The sequence below is a fragment of the Myotis nattereri genome, assembly GCF_964212035.1.
Source record: "Myotis nattereri genome assembly, chromosome: 15".
In the NCBI taxonomy this organism is placed as follows: Eukaryota; Metazoa; Chordata; class Mammalia; order Chiroptera; family Vespertilionidae; genus Myotis; species Myotis nattereri.
Window position 1 is genome coordinate 29,592,264 of NC_138090.1, and position 9,059 is coordinate 29,601,322.

Consider the following 9,059-nt stretch of genomic DNA (forward strand, 5'->3'; position numbering starts at 1 on the left):
CTAGGAAGTCTACAGGGTTCCTCCAGGGGCTTGCCCTGAGGCAGGCAGGGGTAGGCAGGGGGTGTGCTAGTAGAAAGTAACATAAATGTCTGCATTGTTCACTCCAATCAGTCTCAAAACCTGACCCCAATAAGCTCTGTGCCCCACCAGCTCAGAGACAAGCAGGAAAAAAGATGGTGCTTGTGAGCAAGTGAGGAGGCACAGGTGGAGGGGAGAGGCTGGGAGAGAGAAAGAGCAGGGGTTGCCTGGACGTGGGTGGTCAAGACAGCCAGAGGGAGAGCAGCTAGTGGTGGAGTGGCAGGCCAGCCTCCATCCCCCCCAGACACCATAAAGGGGGAGCTTTGCAAGGCACATCCGCCCGGGGAACTGACTACAGTGGGCTTACCTCAGCTTCTGAGCCACAAAGGCCATAGAGTCCAGTGTCCTGAGAAGGTATGTAGATGGCCGTGTGCACAAAGTGGGAAGAATCCAGCGGAAAGGATCCCACAGGGCTGGCCTCAGAAGCAGACATCCACCAGGGAAGGGGCGAATCCTTGGCACTCCGGAGTGGCCATTGTCAGGATTCCTTGAAGAGCCCCCGATTAGGGGATAGGGCTTGGAGAATCATTTGTCCTTCCTATGTCACCCATGAATGTGCTGCACGTGGGGTCTGAAAATCCAGCCCTGAGACCACATGACTCCCGTTTCTATGCCGGTCCAGTGGTTGGGCCGCACAATTCTTGCAAGGCCTGAGGTTCTGCTGCTGTGGGAATGGTGGCCCCAAGCAGCCACACTGAGCCCCTCGGGGCCATCTCTCCTTTCCACCCACTCTGGGCCTGGGCGCCCAAGGCCATGGCCTCTTTCCCACAGGACACTGTCTACCTCACTGACTGGCTGGTATGGCCTTGTAGGCTGCAGCTCAAGGCCACAGGCCTCCTCCCCAGAGCCCCCAGGCAGAGAGGAGACAGGACTGGGCCTCCCAAGGGCCAAGGTTTAGCTGGACCTAAACAAACTGCACCTCTAGGAAGGAGACAGGTGTGTTCAGCCACAGGCCAGGCTCTGGGCTGGGAGACAGCAGACCTTAGGCTCATCACCTTCCGCACCTCAGTTTACCCACTCATTAAATTGCCACAATTACCAAAACCCTTGGAGACTCTCTCTTAGGCTTAAGTGTTGTGGCTAGACTGGTGGGTCTTACTCCTCTGCCCTCCGCTCCCCCCAGCATGCACCTGGCTCTTCCTTCAGGTCTGTACTCAAATGACACCTCCTATCTGTAGCCTCTCCTGTTTAAGGTGGCAACTGCACCCCCAGTGCCCGTGCAGACCCCCACCCTGCTAGATAGCATGTTCGACCTTTTGGTGTGCCCCAGGGCCCAGTCCTCAATTGTGGCTCTTGGCCTCCTGCTGCTAGGCTCTTGTGTGTGTTCATGGTTTTACCTTTAGTGACTAGAGTAGGAGCTCAGTACATGTTTGTAGGCGGGAAGAAGTGAGGAAGGGACAAGGGAGAAAGGAAGGAAGCAGAGCCAAGGGGTGGGAGCAGAGGAGAGGAGGGAACAGGACAGGAGAGGGGAGGGGGGAGGGGAGAAGGGAGGAGGCGGCGAGGGGAGAAGGGGGAAAGAAGGAGAAAGAAAGAAAGGAAGTTTTCCTGTGGGTAAGTGTGCATTTCCTATCTGGTGATATAACCATGTAACCCCAGCTCTCAGAGCTGGGAAACGTCCAGATAATACTTCCTTCCAGATAACACTTGCTCCCGGTACTGCCTTGCCTCATGGGGTCAATGGGCCACACTTGGGCAGCTGCATGAAACCATGGCTCTAGCTAACACCCAAGGACCTAGGACGGTCTCCAGGCAACAGCCTTTGTGTCCAAGGATATCAGAGGCGGTGGCTTGTTAGAGATGCTAGCTTTATAGAGGACCACCATGCCCAGGCGAAGGGGCTTATCTGGCGTGGTCCCAGGATGACTCTCTCTCCTGTCCCTCAGATGGAATCCACAACTGCAGGCAGAACTGCCTGAGCCCAGTCTCCAAGCCAGAGCCACCCACCCACAATGGGGGCAGCCAAGGCAGCAACCCCCCACCTGCTCCCACCAGCCTGGGGGCGCACAGACAGCATCTAGTTGTCTTTAGGCCAACTCCTTCTCTGCTCCTTTTGCAGGCAGCCTCCTGATTCCTAACTTAATTTATTTTGACATCCTTGCTGCCTTTTGACCTCCTTACAGAGTCACATGGTTCTTAAAACTCATTATCCCCCCCCCCCCATTGAAACCGGAAGTTAATTAAACCCTTCACAGAGCCAGTGTTGATGAATGTCAGGATGGGCCCCTGATGCAGCTACCCAGCGGCCTTGCGCTGACCTACAGCTCCGAGCGGGGGGAGAAGCGGGGAGCAAGGCCTGGGACAGACGGTCCCCTTTCCCTCTAAAGCAGCAACTAGTGTTCATTCTGGAACAGAGGGTGTGGATTTCCTAGGGAGAATCCGCTTACCTGCCGTGTGGCCCTGGGCAAGTGACTTCACTTCTCTGAGCCTCAGTTTACTCGTCTGGCAAATGGAAATTCTAACAGTCTTTTCAAAGAGCCATTATAAGCAGACAGCGCATTGATCTGTATTAGTGCTCAGCACAGGGCCCGGCACCGAGGAACCCTCCATGACATTACTCTCATGGCTGCTAGTGTGAGATGACAGAGCACTGAGCGCTGCGGAAGAGGCCTCTGGTCCCCACAAGCTGGAGCAGAGAGGAAAGGCCGAGTCTTGTCTGGGAGCAGTCAGGGGCTTCCCCGAGGAAGGAAAGTGGGAGGGAAGTGCCAGGCAGTGGGAGAGAAGGGTGCATGTGGCAGCAGGACCAGCTTTCGCAAAGGCCCAGCCAGCAGGACACCTGGACGTTAGTTAGTACTAGGAGGTTCAGAAAAGAGGGTAAGAGCAGGGCAAACCAGGGCAGAGGTTATCACCAGCAGCGGGGTCAGGAGTGGCTGTGGGGGACCAGTGGGGTGGGGACAGTGGTTAGGGTGGTGACTGAGGGAGGCTTTGAGCACAATGGGGTGGTGGTGATGTGCCAGGGGGCATTTTGGAGCTATAAGAGGTGAAGTCACAAACATTGGAGGGACAGTGAAGCAGAAAGAGGGAGGGCTCTTCGTGGGCCTGGTGTCCTGAGGCCCTTCATCTAGCCTGGCCTTGGGACGTGCTCTGTGCCATAGTCTGCTGCAGCCTGATTCATTTGAGACCCCACCCTCAGCCCTCCCTGCTTTTGCACCTAGTCTTCTCTCAGCTGAGAACACTCTTCTCCCATCACTCTTTTTGGAGCATCCTCTTTATTCTTCAACTAGAGGCCCAGTGCACAAAAATTTGTGCATGTGGGGGGGTCCTTCAGCCTGGCCTGTGCCCTCTCACAGTCTGGGACCCCTCGGGGGATGACCACCTGCTGGCTTAGGCCCGCTCCCTGGGGAATTGGGCCTAAGCTGGCAGTCAGACATCCCTCTGGCAACCTGGGAGCCCTCGGGGGATGTCCACTTGCCAGCGGGGAGCAGACCTAAGCTGCAGTCAGACATCCTTAGCGCTGCTGAGGAGGCGGGAGAGGCTCCCACCACCACCGCTGTATTGGCAGCCATCCGCCTGGCTTGTGGCTGAGCAGAGCTCCCCCTGTGGAAGCGCAATGACCACCAGGGGGCAACTCCTGCATTGAGCGTCTGCCCCCTGGTGGTCAGTGTGTGTCATAGTGACCAGTCATTCCCAGCCATTCTGCTGTTAGGGTCAATTTGCATATTACCCTTTTATTATATAGGAGTGCCTGGCCAGCCTGGGTGAGGGGCTGATGGCTGTTTGCAGGCTGGCCACAGCCCCTTCAGTGTGGGGGTCCTGCTGTGGTGCCTGGCCAGTCTGGGTGAGGGGCTGAGGGCCATTTTCAGGCTGGCCACAGCCCCTTCAAGGTGGGGCTCCCCACTGGGGTGCCTGGCCAGTCTGGATGAGGGGCTGACTGTTTGCTGGCTGGCCAAGCCTCCCAGCGGGAACCCTCACCCCATGAGGGTGTGGCCAGCCTGGGTGAGGGGCTGATGGCTGTTTGCAGGCTGGCCACAACCCCCAGCCACCCAAGCTCCCAGTGGAGGCTGGCTGGAAGCAGGTATCTGGGATTTATTTGTCTTCTATAATTGAAACTTTGTTGCCATGAGCAGAGGCCACAGCTGGCTCAGGGCAGGCGGGAAGCTTGGGTTCCTCCATCCCCCGGGCAACCAAGCCTCCTGCTTGCTCCAGCTCAGTGGCTGCCAGCTGCCATCTTGGTTGGGTTAATTTGCATATAGTTGCTCTGATTGGCTGGTGGGCATGGCTTAGGGCATAGCAAAGGTACAGTCAATTAGCATCTTTGTCTTTTATTAGTGTAGATGTCCATCTTAAGTTTATAAAACATTCTGTGGCTTCCTTGGTCATAGCCCAACAATCAGTGCAAGGCCTGGCCTGCAGGAGATGCCACAATTAGCTCCTTCCCCCACCCATAGCAACTGCCCAGCCATGGGCCACCCTCCTCGGGCAGGGCAGCACAGAGCATGCCCACAGTTCAGAGGGCAGAGCTAGACCAGACATGAGCCCAGAACCACAATGGCATCAAGAGGAGCCCTGAGAGGTCAGGGGCCACCCTGGGTGAGGAAACCAAGGATTGGATTGGTGAAGGACTTGCTCAGGTCATGCCCTCTAAAAAGGCAAAGACAGTTTTCCACGCTCCCAAGCCAGGGTTAAGAGTAGGGGCTCTGGAGTTAACCTGCCTGGGGTTACAGGAAACTGCCAATTCTGAGCTGGAGGACCACTCTGAGCCTTAGTGCGTTCGTCACTGCCACAAGAGCCTTGAGCACTGTGTCCCAGGCCCAGCTTTACCACTTTCTGCCTGGGGACTCTAATGGCTGTAACCAGCAGAGGGTTGCACAAAGACTTCGTGAAAGAATATGACCCAGCCCAGCTTAGAAAATGCTGGTGATGGACCATGACATCACCCCCTAGAGTGGGCGTCTAGGACAGAGCTATGCTCAGGAGCCTTTCCTGGGACCAGACACCCTTGGAACCTCCTGGGAAGCCTCCAGGGAGCCTGCTATTAGCCTTGGAATCCAGTGAGCAGGGGAACAGCCAGGCCTTGGTCAAGGCAGCCCAACTCCAGGCAAAGCCCCTCCCAACTCCACAGCAAGTGTTGACAGCCCCCCATTGAGACTGAATGCAATTCTGTTTACTCCACTAATGACTTTTGGATGTGAATCCTGACACTCTTCACAGTCACACAGGGACAGGTGGAAATTAGGGTTCACAATGGGCAGCCCATGGGGGTGGAGGTGGCCAGGTGAGACACCTTCAGCAGCCCTGCACCCTTCTCCTCCTCCAGACAGCCTTCCCTGACTTCCCCAGGCAGAGGCAATTGCTCCCACTCTGGACTCACCAAGGCCTTCCTTTCAACAGCACTTGTTGCTCTTCTTTCCTCAATTTAGCTCCATTATCAACAGACCTCCTCTGAGGGCATAGTAGTGTGTTCAAGGTCCTATGGCATCCCCACTGATCACCAGCGAGGCAGTTTCCTCCCCTGTATAATGGGGTAAAGACAGCCCCCGCAGGGCAGATAGAGAGAACAAGCATAGAAGGAAAGTGCTCCAGAAACAGCTCTCACCTGGGTCTGGGCTGTTATGGAACTTCATGGGCCTGTGACCTGTGCAGGTACATGGGGCCTGCAGGCCTCGGGAAGGTCCTGCACTTGGTTTCACACCCTGCTGTTGCTGCCCTGAAATTCTTAATTTTTGAACAAGGGGCCCACATTTTCATTTTGCACAGGGCCTCAAAAATGATGTAGCTAGTCCTGGTCAGCAGGTTCTGTTTCTCGCCTGCCTCTGTTCCTAAGTCTCTGGGTGATTTGGATGTGTTTCTCCTCTTGGGGCCACAGTTTATGGGCAAAGAAATGGCCAAAGTGATGCCTCTCTTCTCATCCTGCACCCAAGACAGATATCACTAATGGATCATGGCTCTTTCTCCTGCTGACCCTCAAGATCTCCAGCCATTTCAGCAGCACCAACCTGGGTGTGCATGGAGCCCCAGACACAACCCATGGCCACCTCCTCCAGGAATCCCTCTGACTCCCAAATCCCCACCTTTGAGAAGGCAGTAAAGCCCAAAGGGAAGCACAGATAGGTGGGGTGCCTCATTCAGTTGACAAACACTATGGGAGCCTTGGGCTGAGCAAACCAGTCTGCCATGGACCCTGAGCTCCCCAGTGAGGGGGTACAGCACCAGTCAGCTGTAGGAAGGCAATTAAGCTCTGGGTAGGAAGCTGTGTGACCCTGGGCAAGTCTCTTGGCCTCCTAGCCTTAGTGTCTGCCACCCCAGTGGCAGTGGGTGGTCCCAGGGTGGACCTCAGCCTCCTGCCCTGCCTGCCACTCTATACTGCCCAGAGACCCCCTGAGAGTAGTGACAGGGCAGGGGAAGGTGCCCAGGCTCCAGGGATAACCCTTCTCCTTATCCATGGAGTGGGGGCAAAGGTAACAGGAGTCAGAATGGTGTGGGGGTCTCACGGGCAGGGGGCTCAGCACTCAGCCAGCCTCTTCATGTGGCAGTGGTGACGATTATCTGCCACTAGATGGGTGGAGCTCTTTAGAAAAGGTCTTCCTGGTAGCTCTGGGGCCCTACTAATTTCCTATTTCTTGTGACTATGGGGGACAGGGAGCAGGCACCTAATTCAGGGCAAGAACATTAAAAAAAAAAGAATACAATTGTGCTCCTGTTGGGCCACCCTAATGCTGTGTGACCTTGAGCAAGGCTCACTGGAAATGAGGGCCTCTGGGATCCCATAAACATATCCCAAAGGACAAGAGGGTCATCTCTATTTCCAGGATTGGAACAGACAGTCCTGACCCTGGGACCCTCGCTCCTTTCCGACTGCCCAGGCGGGAGGGGCGTGGGGATTCGCTCAACCGGCTGAGGGGCCGGCTTCCTGGGCCTCCAGCAGGACGCCCCGCAGAGGAGAGGTTCCGGAGGGGTGACACCCGCGACCGCTAGGAGAGGGGCAGGGACAGGCCCCTAGCTTCCGCAACCTCCAAGATTTCCTGCCAGATCTCAGTCCGAGGGAGGAAGACCCGAGGTCCCAGCTCTCCATTTGGGGGTCCCGGCCACTGGGGTGGCGGACCCTGGGGATATCACTTCCACCGGAGACTAGGAGGAAAGCCCCCACCAGCCAGAGCCGGCTCCACACGTCAAATCGGACCCAAGACAAATGTGAGGTGTCAGGGCATTGAGCTTCCCGCAGGCTTGGGAGCGCGCAGAACGGAGGGCCTGAGGGCGGAGTTACAGAGTAGGGGGCGGGGCTATGGGAGGTCGGGGCGGAGCCAGACCGCTGGGGCGGGGGCGGGGCGGGGCCTTAGCGTCTAGGGGTCAAACCTGGTGCAGTCAGGCTTTGGGGTAGGGCTAGCGCTGAGCGGCGGGTCCAGAGAGGCCAGGAGCACGCCGGTTGCAGTGTCGCGGCGCGGCGAGACGGAGTAAGTCGCCGAGTCCCAGAGAGGCCTGAGGACAAAGCTTCAGGCCGAAGGAGGAGTCGAGGCCAGAGGTCTACACAGCGCTGTGGGCGGGGCCTGTGGGCGGGGCCGGAGCCTCTGGGCGGGGCCGCGGCGCTGAGGGAGGGGCGGGGCCGACTCTGTGCAGGCCTGGGCGGGCCCTCGGCTCTGGGGGCGGGGCCCGAGGCGCGGCGCCAGTGACCAGCAGGTCCCGCCCCTCCCGGCCCGCCCTCCCTGAGCGCCCGGGTCCTGGCCTCCCGGTTCGCTGTGTGCTGCCCGCAGGTTCCATTGAGAAAAGCTGAGCGGCGGCGGCGGCGGCGTCTGCGCGGGAGCCGAGGACCGGCAGCAGCCCGCCGCCCGCCGCCCCGGCGGTCCGCGCGCTTGCAGCGCCGGGGCCGAGCCTCCGGTTTCCGCAGCGGCTCCGAGCCAGCCGCGGCGGGCTGGGGGCGCGGGCCGGGGCGGCTGTGGAGCGCGGGGGCCGAGGGCATGAGCCGTCCCGTGGCTCCGCTGCGCCCCCGCCGCCCGCCGCCGCCCGCCAGGGGCTAGAGGCGGCCGCCGGGAGGGCACGCGGCGCCGGAGACATGTCCAGAAGGAAACAGAGCAATCCCCGGCAGATTAAGCGTGAGTCAAACTTTGCCCGCCCGCCCGCCATCCCCGACCCCCGCCATCCCCCGTCCGCCCCCCGCCCGCCCTGCTCTGCCCGCTCCGCCGGCGACCTTCACCCCGCGCCGCGCCCCCCGTGCTCTGTGCCAAGCGCGCCGTAATCTAATCTCCGCGGCGGGCTGGGCCCCCGCGTCTCGCCTCGGCACCGGGGGTCCGGCCGGGAGGGGTGTCCGCCAAAACAGCCGGGATCCAAGTGGCTGGGGGCGCGCCCACCTCGTGGCGGACCCCTCCCCCACATCCTCGAGATGGTGCAGCGATAAGGCGGCCCCGATCTGGGCTCAGATAAAGTTTAAAATATTCCATTCTGCAAGTCCCATCCTGATAAGATCGCTCTGTCGGGACGGGCTGAAATTGTGATCTTATCTCGCGCGGTTGACTCTCCCAGGCTTTGTATCTAGAGGGAGAAAGAGAGACCTGGGAGGAAGAGGGGACACCCGAGGCCGCGTGGAAATTCATGGTCAAGTGGCGGAGACCCGCTGGCGCCCACTACCACTCCCGCTGGCCAAAGAGCCACGTGGCTTGCGGGGGTGGGGCGGGGGCGTGCAGCTACTCAGACCCCTGTGTCCTGTAGCCCTGGTATCAAACTCCAGCCTTCCATGCCTGGAGACAGCTACTTGGAGGTCCGGCCCGGTCAAGGCCGCACCGGCAGCAGAAGGTGCGCTCGGATGCCTGCGGGAACACCCACCACCCCTCCAAGTCAAAGAAGAGGCTCCCCCTGGGCCATGGTCGCCCCTGTGCGCGTCCAAGTTTCTCTCCCATCCGGCCTGCGGGCCACTCCCCGGGGGTCTAGGTGGCCACTGAGTTCACGCTGCCGATGCCCCAGCGGTCAGAGCGCCCCGCACTCTCGGGGGCCACGCGGCTGCGGGAGGAGCAACAGAGCTAGTGCACAGGAAGCGCGACTCCCCGCCCCACGCC